Source organism: Dipodomys spectabilis, unplaced genomic scaffold, assembly GCF_019054845.1.
Source record: "Dipodomys spectabilis isolate Male_0828 unplaced genomic scaffold, ASM1905484v1 ptg000081l, whole genome shotgun sequence".
Lineage (NCBI taxonomy): Eukaryota > Metazoa > Chordata > Mammalia > Rodentia > Heteromyidae > Dipodomys > Dipodomys spectabilis.
Window position 1 is genome coordinate 13,189,679 of NW_024870758.1, and position 17,539 is coordinate 13,207,217.

A 17,539-nucleotide genomic window follows, 5' to 3' on the forward strand; every position below is an offset into this window, starting at 1 on the left:
AAGTCACATATAAAATGGAAAGTGAATAACTGGGTATTGGTAAATATGATTGCACAGTAAAGATATTAAGTACATTCATAATGGTTAATATATAAATGAAAAGAGAAGCACATAAGTTGAGAGGATGGGAGGAATTGGGAAAAATGGTGAGAATGATATAAGGGGTGACATTGGTCAAAATGTATTGGACCCATAAACTGACATGCTGAATTGAAAGCCCTCTGCACAACTATTTAAAGATAATTTTTTAAAATAAGACATAAATTTTTACAAAATAAATTTACTAGGAAGGCTTCCTTGTCTATAGCTACTTCTCTCAGGAGCACCAGCAAGAGCTGCTTTCTGTGACTGAAGTCAACTCTACACAAAAAGTCAGAGAAATGGAGTTGCAGAAAGTGGCAGGTGGGCATAGGGATCCCTGTTCCCAGGTCTACAGTGCTATCCCAAGCCTACTGCAAATCGCAATAGGAAGGATCTCATCTACTTTATGGTAGAAACTTCAAGTCTTACAAATGAAACCCAAATAATTAAGAGATTTCTTCAAATTATGATGATTTGCACATTCTAATTAGCAGACTCTATGCATAAAGGCAGCCTGGCCCCAGTAAGCTCAGCTCAGTAGGCTTCTCCCATACTTCTTCCAACTGTGGCCTTTGATGTGGCACACCCACCTTCTCTGTCCTCATTGTGAGAGCCTGAAACTTTAGGGTATTAGAAGTCCTTCATTGAAACAGGTAATTTTATTTGGATACAATTTGCCACCCATAGTCAAATATGGTTGATCTACTCAAAGAGCCAACCAGGAAAGGCTAACAAAGTTTTATGATTTTTGACCTGAGAATTAACTCATGTTACTGAAACCTTACACCTGACTGGGTTCTTCATTTACTGGTTTCTTCTTCCCTGGATGATAGTTTCAAGAATATCCAAGAAAAGCTTCTAGGCTTTCTTTTGTACCAAGAATGCAGCTTCTCAAAATAAGCTTTTCTTTCAGGCATGATAATGTTGTGGCAACTGAAGATATCTCTGTGACTGCTGTTAGAATTAAAATTTTCATATCCCTGGTCCCATTCATTGTCTTAGTCATTGACTAGTTACTCTAACAATGAGATACTCTAATATCTGCATTCATGCAGTTGAAAACTACACATTTTCTGAATGTTATTGCAATGAAACTAAACTAAACTGATTTGGAATTTGGAAAGAGCAGAAAAACATAGAAGCTCAAGTATGTCTTCAAAGACTTTACATTCATCTCTGGTGACCAATCATACATTAAGCAAATAATTTACTAGCATAAAGCTATCCCAGATTGGCCCATGTCCTCTAAAAGTATTTGTTGAATGAGTGACTAAAGAGCAAATAACTGCTTGAATGAACAACTTTGATAATAGGAATAGCAAGAAGAACTAAGATCATGTTATCACAAGATAGATTAACAAAGTTGTCAGGAATTTAAAAGGTTCATTCCACTTGCATGACACTCTTTTCTACCCTAGAATAGTAGCAGTGTGGCCCTCTGTGAGGAGACTTAAAACTGATTGAAGAATAGTCATATTGGCTCCCAGTTGTTGTCCTAGTGACCTAACTGCTATACACTTTTTAAAGAAACTCTTATTTTTCCCAGACCAGCAGTAACCATGTGACAAACTTTTGCCTTACTCTACTTACTGACCTAATGTAGTTTCTTTTATTTTATCTCACTATAGTAATTCCTGTAAAATGAAATCCAGTTGCTCAGACCTTGACTATAACAGATAACACCTGCTGAAGGTTCTGATTACAACCCCATGTATGACTGAATGCTTTTCAACCTGTCTTACCAACCCTCCTTGTCTTCTCATCTCCTCTCTTAGAGTTTTTCCTAATTCTATGTTTTGTGATCATTTTTTATGACTTCTTTAGTTATCCACTAATTGTCTCATATTACTTTTTCATCAAAACTGGATTTCCTTATAGGCATCCTTTTATTCTATGGTCTTTTCTACTACAAGATTCTTTACATTATTTCTTTCCTAAGTGTTCATATGTCTTCTGTTTTCACAGTTTCTGAACTTGTTTAATGTTTTTCAAATGAGTCAAGAAAACTCACTCTCCACTTCCATTCTGTTTCCTCCAAAATCCATTAAATTTTATTTCTACGCCCAGCCAGCATCAAAATCAAGGAATACTCTTGGAGTCTTGCCCAAAGCCTTGGAATCAAGATATCTACAACATAATCTGTCTGAAAGCTTGCTGACATTTTCTGTTGATGACTCACCATTGATGCTTTCATTGTTCCCTATGAACATTCCCTGGCTCTTCTCTTCTTTCTTTCTTTTTTTCCATATACGTTTTTATTGTAAAAATGCCATACAGAGGGGTTACAGTTACATGAGTAGGGTAATGAGTATATTTCCTATCGAGCATTGTTACTTCTTCTGTATTTTGTCATTTGTGTTGAGGGCCTTAACTAAATCAAGTTAACATATTTAGCATATCTATCTAGTGTCGCCCATCTCCTATGAAATTCCCATAATTGTTTCTAGGTTTGAGAGCTATGCAAGTAAGAAACTTCATTCATTTTGATCTGTATGAAGATTAAGAGATCACATAACTTCTTGGAATTTTCAGCAACCGAGGAATGTTGATTCCAGTAGTGCCCCAAAGGGAAAGAGGATTAGACTGGGTTGAGCAAGGGCCACCAGGACAAAGCAGCTGAGAAATATCCAATGAATTTGGTGTGTGTCATGGCCCTGAGGCCTCTCTTAGAGCCCTAAACACTGAAGAAGGAAGATATTTGGCACCTACAAGCATACTTTACTAGATCTTGCTCTGTTGGTAAGCACTTTACTAGATCTTGCTCTGTTGGTAAGCCAACTAATGATCAATAACAGCTTAAATCTGCACCATACTCTAAGGCAAATAAAAATATTAAGAATGAGACTTTTCATAGTTATATCTCTCTTGTATTAATTTCCTGACCTGTGAACTAAGAAGAAATATAGTAAGATTGTGTCAGATCACACAGTTCTTTAGAATTTGGGAGTATACTGTGATTACAAAATTAGTATAAAGTAGCATCACACACTATGACACATAAATATTTATATAGATATGAAAATTTATTTCAATAAATGTTCCTATAACTCCCATAAAATATATTTCTTAGTAAAATTAATGGATGGATAACAATAATACGAGGTCTGTATGAACTTCTCATCTCTCATTCAAATCTCTAAAGCAAGGAAAGATGATGAGTATTTAGGAAGAAAAAGGAGAAAGAAGCAATCCACTGAGGTATCCAAAGACAAATCAACTGAACTGAAAATCAGCCTTGTAATACACAGGTAGGTGCTTAAGTTTAATGAAGGAAGATAGAAATCCTTGGTTTTGATGGGGATTAAGTTTAGAAGGAAAGAAATTGTAAGCGTTCACAAAACCTAGTTTGCACATAACAATAAAAACTTGAGTGTATCAATTGGATTCACTCTGACAATGCTTGAAATGGATATTATCATACAGATGTACTGCCTCAGGACCTGCAAACATTCTACCACACTAAGCAACATACTACAGATCATGTGATAAAACAACAAGATTTACTTTCTTTTTATTTGTAACTTATTGGATAATTTATTCTTTTTCCTACTGTTTAGCATTTAGATAAAATTTATAGGTTGATTCAGCTAACAGAAATTACAAGTCAATATAATGTGCTGTTTGATGTTTTTGTTTTTTGTTTTTGTTTTTGTTTCTGCAAAAGCTCATGTCTTGTTTCCTGGATTTGTGCTTGCCTAGGAGAGACATTCCTGTTATTTGTTACTGTTGTTGTTATTGTTGCTGTTTCGATTTTATCCCTGGGGGAACAAGAAGGATATGGGGAGAATGATGACAGGAGTAATAGTGATCAAAATTCATTACACACATAAATTGACATGTTGAATTGAAACCTCTTTGTACAACTACTGAAAGTTAATTTTTTGAGAAAATAAAACTTTTACTTTATAAGAAAAAAGTAAAATAAATCACTAATAGATTGGGAAAAAACAAAAAAAGTTATGAACCATTTACAAGGAGCATGGAATCTGATTTCTTTAGAAATAGAACTATACAACTCAACAAAACTTAGAATGGCGGGAAAAGTTGCATTGATACAGTTAGAAATTACATAGGAAATCTTTCTAGAAAAGCAAAATGAAGTAAGAGATGAAAAGCAAACTCCAGGCTAGGGAGGAAAGATAAAAGACTAACCCAACAATATGTTCTGCACCCCCACATCCAAACATACAATGTCAGCTTCAGTCAGAGAAACATTTCACCACTGTGATTTTTAAAATCCAGACTTCATTGGTAAATATCTGGGTTGTTTTTAATGGAATATTTAAAACAAACATAATTTGGCTATGTCCAATTCATCCATTTGCTCCAAAGTTGCATCTCATTGTTGGCAAAACAACTAGGTAAACAGTAAATAAATAAATTTAAGTCATGTCATTTCAAGAACTAAATCGATCTGATTTTTATTTATGATGAGTTGATTGAAGTTCTTTATCAAAATCTTCAGAGTTGGCTGAAGATTACTTTTTAATCATGATTAAAACTTTTGGTGTTATGAAATAATTATTAAATATGTAAGACTTATACTGCAATATAAGACTGTGAAGTATTAAATAGCTAAAAGGAAATAAGTATTGAGAAAAACACAAAATAGAAATATGAGGATTAAACTACATGTAATGATTAGACCTATAATCTTAGGACTTTTGAGGCTGAGGTTGGAGAATCATGAGTTCAAAGTCTGCTTAAACTACAAAGGAAAAACTGGTTTTTCCTAAACAAATAGAGAGAGAGAGAGAGAGAGAGAGAGAGAGAGAGAGAGAGACGGAGGGAGAGAGGGAGAGAGAGAGAGAGAGAGAGAGAACAAAACAGAAGGGGAAGATTAACATTGGAACAAAGTAGCCAAGTCCTATTCCTATTTCTTGATGAGGGTTATTATCATTTTAAAATTGACTTTCCCCATTGGAAAATGGGTAATTTATCTGCTACTTCATCAAAGTATCTTGGTAGTTATGTTACTAAAAAATTAAAGACTTTCTACACTGTAGCAAAACTCTGGGGATTTTTCTTATTTTAATTCTTTTCTCTTTTACTAAGAATTTAAATGGTAGTTATAGCTTCGTGATAGAGAAATGGTGTGTTTGTACTGACTGACATGCAAACTTAGTGGTTCAAATTTTTGTGAAACAAATGAAACAAAAATGGCTAAAGAAAGGAATGGTTAATGATATCAAGATAGAAGATACCACGGGCTTAGTCTCTAGTCCCAAAGGTTCACATATATAGAAAATAAAACAGTAGACATGATCTATCTATGCTGTGGGTTTTATTTACCTGAAAATGCATGTGAGAAAAAGAAATGGAGATTTGAAAATATACCAGTGTCACTGGATTCAACACATAGTATAATTGCAAGTTTGCAATTATCTAAGTGTATTTCTTTCTTTTCTTTTCTTTTTCATTTGATGCAGAATCCCAATATCTAACCTAGGCTGTCCGAGAACTTGAGATGTAACCCAGGCTGGCCTCGGACTGCAATCCTCCTGCCTTCTTTGCCTGCTATCAGAATCACAGGTGTGCATCACTGCCCTGGCTTCAAATGTTTTTAACAAATGAACAATTGTTTAATAAATCTTCACTGAGTGTTTCTAATGTTAAGAATGCTGGTGGGTCATTAAGTCATTTTCTATAGCAAAAGGACATTCATAACTATTTACATATACAGTCATTCCTCTGTATCGCTGTTCACTTACTGTGGCTTCAGTATATCATGGGTTTGGTTTTGTTTTAACGCACACATAGTGATCCATCACCTATTGCGGGAGCTCTTTCCAGAGAGTAACAATAAATACAGTGAGGGGCGACTATATAGAGAAGCTACTTCTTGTCTTTTCACCTACCGCGGGGGTCTCTGGAACGTAACTTCGGCAATAGGTGAGGGGCCACTGTATTTTGTAAATTAGAAAACATGGAGGTGTATGATTTATCATGGTACAGTGTAAACGGATCTGGTTCTATAACCAACTATGACTTTGAGGAAACTTATTAACCATTTAGCAGCTCAGTCTCCTCAACTACAAAATGAAGAAATAACATCACAGGGATATTAGCAGTAGTAAATTATATATATATATATATATATATATAAACGTATATATAACCATATATTATAAAGCTATGGACTAGAGCCTCACGCACAATAAGGTATTATGACAGTTATTTTCATTAGCATGACAATGTGCACAAAGCTAACTTATTTTTAATGGGTTAATGTGTAAAAATGGAGCCAGAGTGTGACACATGGCTAAGAGAATAGTAAAAAGTAGAGGAGTCAAAAGGATATTATACATACTGAGAACAGCCATTGACAGATGCAAAGATTGATTACACCTTTTTATAGGTGTAAACCTCTGGTAATCTTGATTTCTCTAGCCTCTAAAAGAAGAGAAATGGAAGAAACCAGTCAAAAAGTTTAGAATTGCATTATGAAAGGCCTTGTATACCAATTAAAGCACTTGTATTTGGTCTTTCATGGATGATGGAGAGACAGTAATTAGCCCTAGCTGAAAAATGACATAATGACATTGGATTTATTTCTGGAAATGAAAAAGATTGATTTTAGAATATCTTAACTGGAAGATATTGAAAGACCATATGTCTATGACTATTTCTGAAGTTAAATGACTATTAAAGGTTAATGTATAAATAAAAAATTAATTCACCAAGTTTAGCTTCTTATCAATAAATGATCATTTAATGACTTTATCTAAGTGCTTCCCACAGCAAAATTCTATAAAGAAACATCCTAGAGAGCACTATGACTATAATTTTGTTCAAATCTAATGAAAAGGTTAGAATAGAATGTATATGAAAAGCAACAGCACTGTGGCTGAACACCGAATAGAGTGCCTAATCATTCACTAAAATTTATAGGCCATCCACAGAATGTATATCTAATCTCTTCTCACAGGAAGAAAATCAAAGGCAATATTGTCTTACATTGGCACAATTCTGTATAAGCTACTTCTTCTGATGCTCTCTTTTTACTATTAAAGCTAATACTTGCGTCTTGTTGGAGAGACTTGAACATTTTAGTTACTTTGTTTGCTACATGACAGACAACATGCCAGGTACTTTTCAAATATTTGCTCTTTTATTCCATTTAATGACCTTAGGATGTGGATGGTCTTTTTAGCCCAATTATATATATTATAATATTATATATATTACTTAATATATAATCATTATATAATATTTATAGTACATATATATTATACTTTATATATTATATAATATGTAGTATATTATATAGTACATATATTATATAATATATATAATTATTATATTATACAAATATATGACATTCAGCCACAAGGAGGAGAAGGTTGGCCAAGGTCACTATAGTGAACCAACATTTGAACCCATGCCACCTGGTTTCCACGTTCATGCTCTTAGTTACCACACTATACTTTCTCTCATACATGGGAAATTTTTATGCTGAGGAAAATCTGGCTAACCATGACCATTCAAAATAGACCATAATGTCTTCTAAGTCATAATCCTATTCAAGTCAAATGCTTTGTATGAGATGAAAATGATTCAACTTGTTTGTTTAAACTTTCCAAAAGTGGATGAGTGTTTCTGATGGTTTTTTCACTTTGCCTCTTCGTTAGTGAATATATCACTCATCTGGCCCAAAGAACATTACCCACTCTTCCTTTCTTCTTGTGTCCCAACAAATATTGCCCCTGTTCTAGCCCTGTCAAAAATTCCAAATCTCGAGCATCAACTGAATAAACAGCACTGTTGATTCTAGAGTAAAGAACATGGAATGGTTGTGCGCTTGTCATCACTAACCCTGCTTTCTGAAGATGCCAGTGACTTCTCTGTATTAGTAGCTCCAGCACCCACAAGAGGCTAAGTCATTGCTGATGCCATGCTCACACAAACAGAAGAGAGAGAAGCATTATTTAATGCATTGTTTAATTGATGCATTAATTAATGCATCATTTAATGAACAAACTATATGCTATAGCCAAAAGTACCTATAAATAAATACAATAGCAAAAGAAGGGAAAGGGTGGGTTGGAAGAGGTGGGTAAGATCCAGATGCATTATATTCATAAACTGCTTTGTTGAATGTCAACAACTTTGTACCACTCCTTAAAGATAATAAAAATATATTCTATCTTGTTCTTACATCCAGCCTCAGGCCTTTGAGGGAGCCCAAACACAATCTTACATATGAAGTCCCCAATGAATGAGAATGCTGCTTCTTATTCATATTCAAGTGGGAGACCAAAAGATGAGAGTCTGATGTGATGTCATAGAAGGGCCCACTGGGAAAGACAATTCCCTAAGGCCTCAAATATAAATGACTATGCGTGGCCCAAATAGATGGCTCTCACCTGCCCTATGATCAGCCAGTACAGAAGTTAGTCACAGTACACTACAGAAATTAGCTTGATAATTTTCCACCAAGTATAGGAATCATATTTTGTCTTCCAAGTAAATGAGAGAAGTCTCATTAGAAATGGCAAAAACTGCCTAGAGATAACAACTGTCAGGAGCATGGGAAGGTACTAAGAAATAAAAAAAGAAATGCATTTGCTATAATTTGTGGAGGGGAAAGGAAAAACAAATTGTTTAAATAGGGATACAGGTGGATCCATTGCAACAATGAGATGTACAAGATGTTATGTTGAAAATGAACTTTACAACTTTGGCGTGGGGGGAGGGGGAGAGGAGATGGGAAGAGATGGGAAGGGGAAACAAAGGAGGAGGCAACAATGCCTGATAAGAAATGTATTCATTACCTTGCCCATGTAATTGTAACCCTTCTGTACAGTATTTTCACAATAATAATTAAAAAAAAAAAAAGAAACATGCCAGGTTAGCCACCATTATCATCTATATGTACTTTGTGTTTACAAATCAACTGGTGATTGTGAAACACTGTAGAATGGATAAAACTTATTTTGTGATCATAGCTGTTTGGTGAAGTGGAGTGTTTTTGCAGCATTCCTTGTCATCTGAAACATAAAGCTTAAAACTAGAAACAACAGAAAATTAGCTTGTGAAATGTATCTAAGTAGACTGCAGGGCTAGGCTTGAGGAAGGAAATTTTAAAACTTAAAGCAGTGTTTTATATGGGGAAGGAAAAGAAAAGAAATGCAGCAGTGGTGCTCACTAGTCACTATATTGAAAAGGAACTAAACAACTTGTGAATGAAGACGGGAGGGAAATACTGAGTAAGAGCAAGAAAGCGCTGACACTGTCCCAAAAGAAACGTACTCTTTACCTGACTTATGTAACTATAACCCCGTAGATCACCTTTATAATACCAACAAAAAATTAAGAGAAAAAAAATCAAAATTTCTTAGCATTCTCACCAACAGTAAGGTATCGCACCTACTAAGGCTTGGCAGTGTCCTTTTCTTTCTTTAATGTCTTTTAGATGCACTGACTTCAGAAAAGACTCATAAAGGTCTTCATAATTAGTCCTAGGAGTGTTGCTTACAACAACAATCACTTCACAGCTATAATCTGAAATGACAGAAATGGCAGGAATATTTTAATTACTTTATTAATGATTTCTGAAATTTTGTTCTTATACAGGAGAGAGTAGAAGCTTCCATATTGGCCAGATCTGCAAAATGTAGCAACCTATTATGTAGTTGTTTGAAATTATCCTCCTGTACAGCCATTTTATTTTATTTTATTTTTTATTTTTTATTTTTTTGGTCAGTAAGTGGAGCTTGAACTCTGGGCTTGGGAGCTGTCCCTCAGCTCTTCAGCTCAAGACGAACACTCTACAGCTTGAGCCACAGCATCACTTCCAGTTTTCTAGTAGATTATTGGAGATAGGAGTCTCATGGACTTTCCTGCCCGGGCTGGCTTTGAACAGTGATCCTCAGATCTCAGCCTCTGAGAAGCTAGGATTACAGACGTGAGCCACCGGCTCTTGCCTATACAGCCATTTTAATAAGGAGAACTTGAGCCCAAAGAATCATTCTCCTTTTCCTGCTAATAATTAGGGCTTCACCCTATTTAAATTCACTGAGGACACTAAGTAGAAAAATGTTTGTTGCACATCATTGTCTATTGACAGGTCGAAGAGCATGGAACACTAGTTTTAGCTTGCCTTCAAGTAAAATAGTTAACCAGAATAATTTGTTTCAAATTATTGTGATAATCAGGGTTTCTGAACCTATTTAATGCTTTCCTTGTAAGAAGCACAAAAGCCAATCCCTTTTAATCTAAATGCTCTAATGAGAGAGAAAAAGACAGAGAAGAAGAGGAAAGAAAGAGAGATAAGGAAGGAAAGAAGAAAGGAAGGAAGAAAAGAAGGGAGGGAGGGAGGGAGGAAGAGGAAGAGAAGGAAGGAAGGAAGGAAGGAAGGAAGGAAGGAAGGAAGGAAGGAAGGAAGGAAGGAAGGAAGGAAGGAAGGAAGGAAGGAAGGAAGGAAGACAATGATGATGCTTATTATACAAAAGATAAAATGAAAATAAAGACAAGTTTTAGTGAGAGTTATGCTTTCTGAGGGAGAGAGACAGAGAGACAGAGACTATGCTCATGTGTATTATTATAGAACATTTCTTTAGCACTGAGTATATGTGTGTATTTACAAGTATAATCTGGTTGTACCCAAGTACTTGATTAACATTATCATATAAAATTATTGTTTGAAACATCATAAAAATATCTAAATACTAAAGGGAGATTATATACAGTTCAATGTACTCAATATCTATCATTAAATTGTACATAAAAGTTTTATAATCCTAAGAGCCTCATAATTTTCTACCATGACCTAGCAGAATTAAAAGTAAAGAATTAAAGAATTAAAAGAAATTCAGATGTTGAATCTTACTTTCAGTTACACTCCAATAATACTCAAGAATAGGAAGGAAGGAGAAAAAGAAAAAATTACAAAAAGAAAAATTTGTGGAGGGGAAGGGGAAAAATAAAGCTATTTTCTTTATTGAGAATATTGTACAAAATGCAGTCAACATTTCTTTTCAAATATTTGCCATAAACAATATATCACACACAAATATATTTTAGCCAAATATATGTTAACTAATAATTATAACATGCTTGTGAATGTAGACAGAAAAATGAAAGATAATGCCATATTTTTCTCTACTTTTATCTTAATTTCTCATGATTTGTCAGGATACTCCTCTCTAGGATATAGAAAAAAAGGAGTTAGAAATGGAGGAGGAAGAGGAGAAAAAGAAGATGGGGATGAGAAGTAATTAGTCTCCTGAGGCAAAAAATACTCCTCAATGGAAAATAGTGTCCAAAAAATGTACTCCAAGGCTTTAGGCATTAAGTTAAACAAGCAACTCTTTGCTTAATTATTTTTGTGCCATCTTACCACTCAATGTTTAAGGAAGGCTGAGCTAAATTTGGGGCATATCCATAAACTATAGTGCATTTTTAAGTGTGGTCATACATTGTCTTTTCTATCAGAAAGGAATCAAGATGGATACAAACACAGGAAGATGGCTAATAATTCTTCTAAATAGTGCATTTCCCAAAACTATCTTAACATATACCATACACTGCACTTTTCTGTCAAGTTCTCATTTGAAAAGTAAGTCAGTCATGATGCAGATACTTTGTGGAAATGTATGAAATTATAAAGAGCTGGAGAAAATTAAGGGAATATTGTCACTTGTGATTTTATTTATTGTCAAATCATTTTCATCATGGAGAAGAAAATTTATGATGTTCCTGATCCTAGAAATTTAGTAGTTAGTAATTTTTCATTATCATTTTATTGCCATTTTGAGAAACCACACAGTGAACTCCCAATAGTCAATCAACTACCTTTGTTGAGCATCATAGCATAAAGAGCCTAATATTCTACAGTGTGTGGACACAACCAAAAATCTCCCATCCTATATACTAAGATGACCTTCAGAAATGTATCATGGTATAAAAATCTTGAGAACAAGCCAACTTTGGAAGATGATCATCTCTCCATAGAGAGGTCTGTCAGTGTTTTAAAGAACCAAATAATAAATGGTACATTGCTAACAGGGACTACAGAACTGTGCTTACAGAATAAAGCAAATAAGGTGCACAGTTAACTGCATAGTGTCAATTATTGACCAAATGAGGTTCTTTCTTTCTGTCTTTCTCCACCTCTCCACTTAGCATTATTTTCCAAGTTTTCTGTGTTAAGCAGGCACACTGTGTTGATAAAGAATGTTCAAAATATAAACTCCAAAAGATAAAGTTCTCACTTTTATGAATCTAAAATGAATGTCTATATGGCCACCATCAGTCATTTTAATGAGTTCCAAAAGTGTTTACTAGTCAAAGAATAGGATAAACATAAGAAAATCATAAGAAAAGTTCAAGAGATGAGAATTATCTTTTTCTTCTTTCCTAGTGGTAAAGACAGTAGAACTGACACACACAGTTGTCCACCACCCAAGTTTGACTCCTTGGTCTGTAAAAGGATGGTTTAATTACAGTTTTAACCAGGAGGGGGCAGCAAGGAGCTGTTTCTTTAAAAAAAAAAAAAAAAAAAAAGACATAAAGCCCACTCCAGAATCTTTTAGAATAGGAAGTGCCAGGTGGCAGAATAAAAGTCTAGAAGGGGTAATATCGGTATAATACAAACCAGGAAACAGAACAGACGCAGGACCAAGCATAACCAAGGAAAAGAATCACTTGAGCTACTAAAGCCTGAATACAGCATGGCAGTTCAAGCTCAAACTGAACTAAATGGCAGGGATAAGTTCCAGGAGAGAATCAGAAGTCTAAATAAACAAAGAACAAATATCTCAATGGACTTTTCCATGGAAAAAAATCTCTAGAATGAGGAAACAAATCATTCTTCTTGGTTCATGTATTAGTTGCTGAGGAGAGCCATCTTAAATGCCAACAAACAGAACTGTAGGTGAAGACTTCTATGATCAGGCATAAATCTTCTACCCTTACTTTTCTTCACCCTGCATGACTAGGGAACCAGATGATCCTCACAACAAGCACAGATCACATGGTTTATTTGTACATAGTCAGCAGAAAGCTAACCCAGGGACACTACCCACTGTTTTACTCTACCCCTTTCACAATCAGTATCAGCTGTGAACCAGATGTTCAGACTGGCTTAATTCTAACACTGTCACAGTGAACTAAAATTCTGTATGTGATCTGGCAATAAAACTGGCTTCCATTCATTCAATTTCAAATATTATATTACCCCTCCATAGAGAGAATCTAGCCCATTCTCACTTTTTCCTTTTATGCCCAATTCCTTAGGAGGCATTGCCTCTTAGATTGGCAGCATAAAGGGAGGGCTAATATCAAAGTTGCAAAGCCTAGTTTTTCTGTAGTATAACCTCTGAATTTATTGCCTTACCCTAAAAATAATTCTAATATGAAGGAATTATGAAGAATGACTTACAAAACCACTTTGTAAATAGGCACTCAATAAATTCTGACCAAAGTTTCTCATACTTTGCTACATTCCTTAACCAACCCACCCCCCCAAAAAAAATTGGCGTTTTCATGAAGCATATTAGAAGACTAGCTGTCACATACCCTCCTCACCCCTTCCCTTCTTTACAAAGACATAGTTAAGTATTTATAATTGTTGTTCAGATTGGTAACAATTTCCATTTCACAAGTTGCCTTTTCTTGCAGCTGAAGCCCTCTCCAAATGATTCTTAGATACATTAATTATGTAAAATTTCTCACCCAACATATGAAAAGGGCAAACAACGCTCAATAAGAAATGGACTCATTGCCTTGCTCATGTAACTGTAATCCCTCTGTACAGCATTTTTGCAATAAAAAATATATAATAAATAAATAAAAAAGGGCAAATTCTCAAATGACTTCAGGGTAATTGGAGTGGAATGCTCAGTCTCCTCCTCAGCAGTCATAGGAATGTACTTATTTGAGAAAGGCTAATAGGCCTGCTTACAAAAGTGAGGTCCCCTTAATGCCTCTGAAGCAAATGAGCAGATGTTTCTGCACAGCAAAAAAGGCAAAATCTGTGGTGAGGCATAGAATGAAATTCAGGACTCTGAGGCACTTTGCCATTGTGTTTTGGGGTTATTGGGTTGTGGTTTGGGGGGGGGTCTTAAATCACTCTTGAGGAATAAATTGCTATGATGCTGATAAGAATATTAAGGCAATCTCTACAGATACTATGGCCTTGCACTAATGGTTGTAGAGAAGCTTGCAAATAAAAAGTATTGATTCCTTCTCTGCATGTTCCTCAGTGAAGAATAAAAATATTGTTTCTGCAAGCTCAAATAAGGGCTCCTTTATTTGGAGAGAGGAGGAAGCATGAGAGTCAATTTAATATTACTGACGAGACTGTAACTGTAACATGAGTACTTAGAGAAACAATTTGAGCTTACTCAAATTCTTCTAGTTAGAAGGCAATAAATAAGTTTATCATGTTGACAGGTTAAGACTGCCTGAGGTGCTCTAAACAGAAGTAGGACACTTTCTGAGTGAATGCTTTCATCTGCAGACTCCTCTTCTTCTTATATCCACAGCATTACTTTGAATTCAAATGGCATTTGTTTCAAAAAAGCATATTTTTAAAAAGCCTCCGATTTTTGTGTTTCCTTTTACTCTAATGTCCAAGGAGATTTGTTATCTGATGAAGCAGATCAAAGTTCTCAATAAATCATCACAGCTACATGATAGGTACTAGTAGAGAAAATAGACCCAAAATTCAAGATCAAGTCTGTCAAAAATAATAGTATTGCTAAGAAAAAAATAGGAATTTCCTTTGTCTCTGGCTCATCCTAATCTTTCAATTATGCTAATAATACTGGTTCAAGGGACCCCATTTCATACGCACCATAAGGACAATTTAATTAAACACAGAGTAGACAACTTATCCTTGTAGACCATCCTTTGCAAAGTATTCCTTGCAGTATTTTGTACATTGGTTTTTATCTTTGTTAATCAAGAAATCTACAGTACAGAGAAATGTCTAGTGTTCACTTACAATGTCACATTTATGCCTGAAAACTTCCTCAGGAGAAGCATCCGGCCAGTGACCACATGTGTCCAAATATTCTATGAAGACCAAAAAATAGAATGTTTTAGAGTAATAATTGAAACTGAAAAGTACTCCCAAGCCTACAGAGTTTCATAGGAATCTTTAGTATGAAGAACAAGGGTTTGTGACACTTAACTAACCAGGCTTCTGGATTTTCCATCCTGGGAAAGCTATTGGCATGTTTAAGCCCTTTGAATTCTTTCTTTACTAAAATGGGGTGTTTGATGACGGAATAGCTAATGCTATAACAGGTAAGGTAAGGAGTGCATGTCATATTTGTGTAGTATATTTATGATACATGTATTTATTTTTTGCCAGTCCTGGGGCCTAAAATCTGGGCCTGGGCGCTGTCCCTCAGCTCTTCAGCTCAAGGCTAGCACTCTACCACGTGAGCCACAGCACCACTTCCAGCTTTTTCTGCTTACGTGGTGCTGAGGAATTGAATTCAGGGCCTCATGCATGCACGGCAAGCACCCTACCACTGAGCCACCTTCCCAGCCACAATACATGCATTCTATAAGAATAAATCACAATACATCAGATCAGATGTAGAAAACAGAAGACAAAACAGGCTAGTAAAGGGGATTCTAAGAGAACTTTAAAGCACCTAAAAACTTAAGAACTTTATCTACCAGTGACCCCATTGTACTGAAATTCAATTTTTCAGGATTCATTTCCCCTTAGATATTCCAATATGCTTAACACAATTAATATGTGTGCCAGATTAGTACTTAAATTTTAATCTCAAAGGCATTATTATGGCAATATGTGAGAAGAGTTTTTGTAATATATAACATTTTCAAGTTTGCAAAACTTGCTCAAGGACAACTTCCCTATGAATCTACTTTGGTTGATGACACTTTGATCACAATCTATCAGCCTAAATATATGAAAAGAAGACTACTGGCATTCCATGGAAAGTTCAAATTGCACCTGATATTTAATTAAAAGCAAAACCTCTGAGTGTCTTTATAATATGTTGTCCAACAGATCACTAATGGTACTTTTTTGGTACATAGCACTTCGTACCTCTCTATCAAATACAGAAATAATTATACTTAGCAAAGCCTCAAACACAAATCATGAAGCTGTGATTTGATGAAATCTACAATGAGTGAGTCATAGGGTCAGGCAAGTTAGGGTTTGAACCTATTTTTATAATTCTAAATGCAATGTACAAAACACTGCTTGGCCAACTTATTAATAGGAAAATACCTTGGCTTAGTGTTCACATTCTAGAATAAAATCCCTGCCTTTTCTGGTTTCACACTTGCTAAGCTTCTCTTCTTCTTCCTGTGAAGAAAGAATGGGCCTAGGAAGATAACTCTTCTTTTATCTACCTACCCATGAAGTTCAATTTCCCTTTGTAACTGCTCTTGAATATGTGTTAATTGATCTCTGCCTGTTCCTCAAGGCTTATTCTAGCCACCTAGACATGAAACTATCACCCATAAAAGCAGAAAGACCCCCAGTTTTGGTCTCGAGCAGAGACTTTTTAGATTTTAGGCACAGCACCAAAGGGACCATGAGACATGGCAGTATGGATATCTCCACAGGCACTCCAAACCCACAAACACAATAGTAAATTAATAACTTTTGCAACAACTTTAATTCTTCCAGTTTCTGTAACTCAAGAGTTGGTGCTTGTCCACCTTGTAGAATTGAAATCTATGGATTATCTTGCCCCTTCTTTGTGTCTGTAACCTATCATTAGCCTGTTGAGACTCTCACCATTTTTTTCCCTACACAACTCTGAGTGCATCTTAATGGGTTTCCAGATCTCCACTAATTTTGCCCCTGAAACAGTCCCTTCCCTAAGCCAGTACCACCCTCCATTCCAAACAGAAACACCACCAGAGTAATTCTCTGCACAAAAACATTCATCAGCTTCCTGGCTGCTGTATGATACAACCTCAGTCTCTGAACTTTTATCATACAAGTCCTGAAGTCTGGGTGTCTAGTTCATCAAGCAAAGCTCCAGAACATGGGAGGTGTATGAGGTGCTCTTCTCACATCATTGTGTCATCTTTTCACCAAGAATATCTTTTTATAGATATTTTATCAATAAAGACTCAAAGACTCCACTAGGTAGAAATGTACTTGGACAAAAGAGTTAAAATCTATCAGTCATACACTTGGAGAAGACTTGACAAGATCTGTTTGTTGAGATCCTTCTTGGCTTCTTTGGGTCGCGTCTCTTCCCATTGGGCACTGGGTTGGACTCTTTGTATGTTCCCAGGCTTTCTCTGGAGAAGAGGTGTTCTTGTATCTATGGCCTCCTTTAGGGGAGAAATGAGAGGATGAGATGACAGAGCAGAAGTTCTAAGAGAACTATTTGCTTCTGAGGCTCTCACAATCTCCTTCAATTCAATGTATTCAAGAGGCCAAAGCACAGCTCTCATAGTATTGCTACTGAATCACAATGAAATTTATTAAAAACCTCCCTCAAGATGA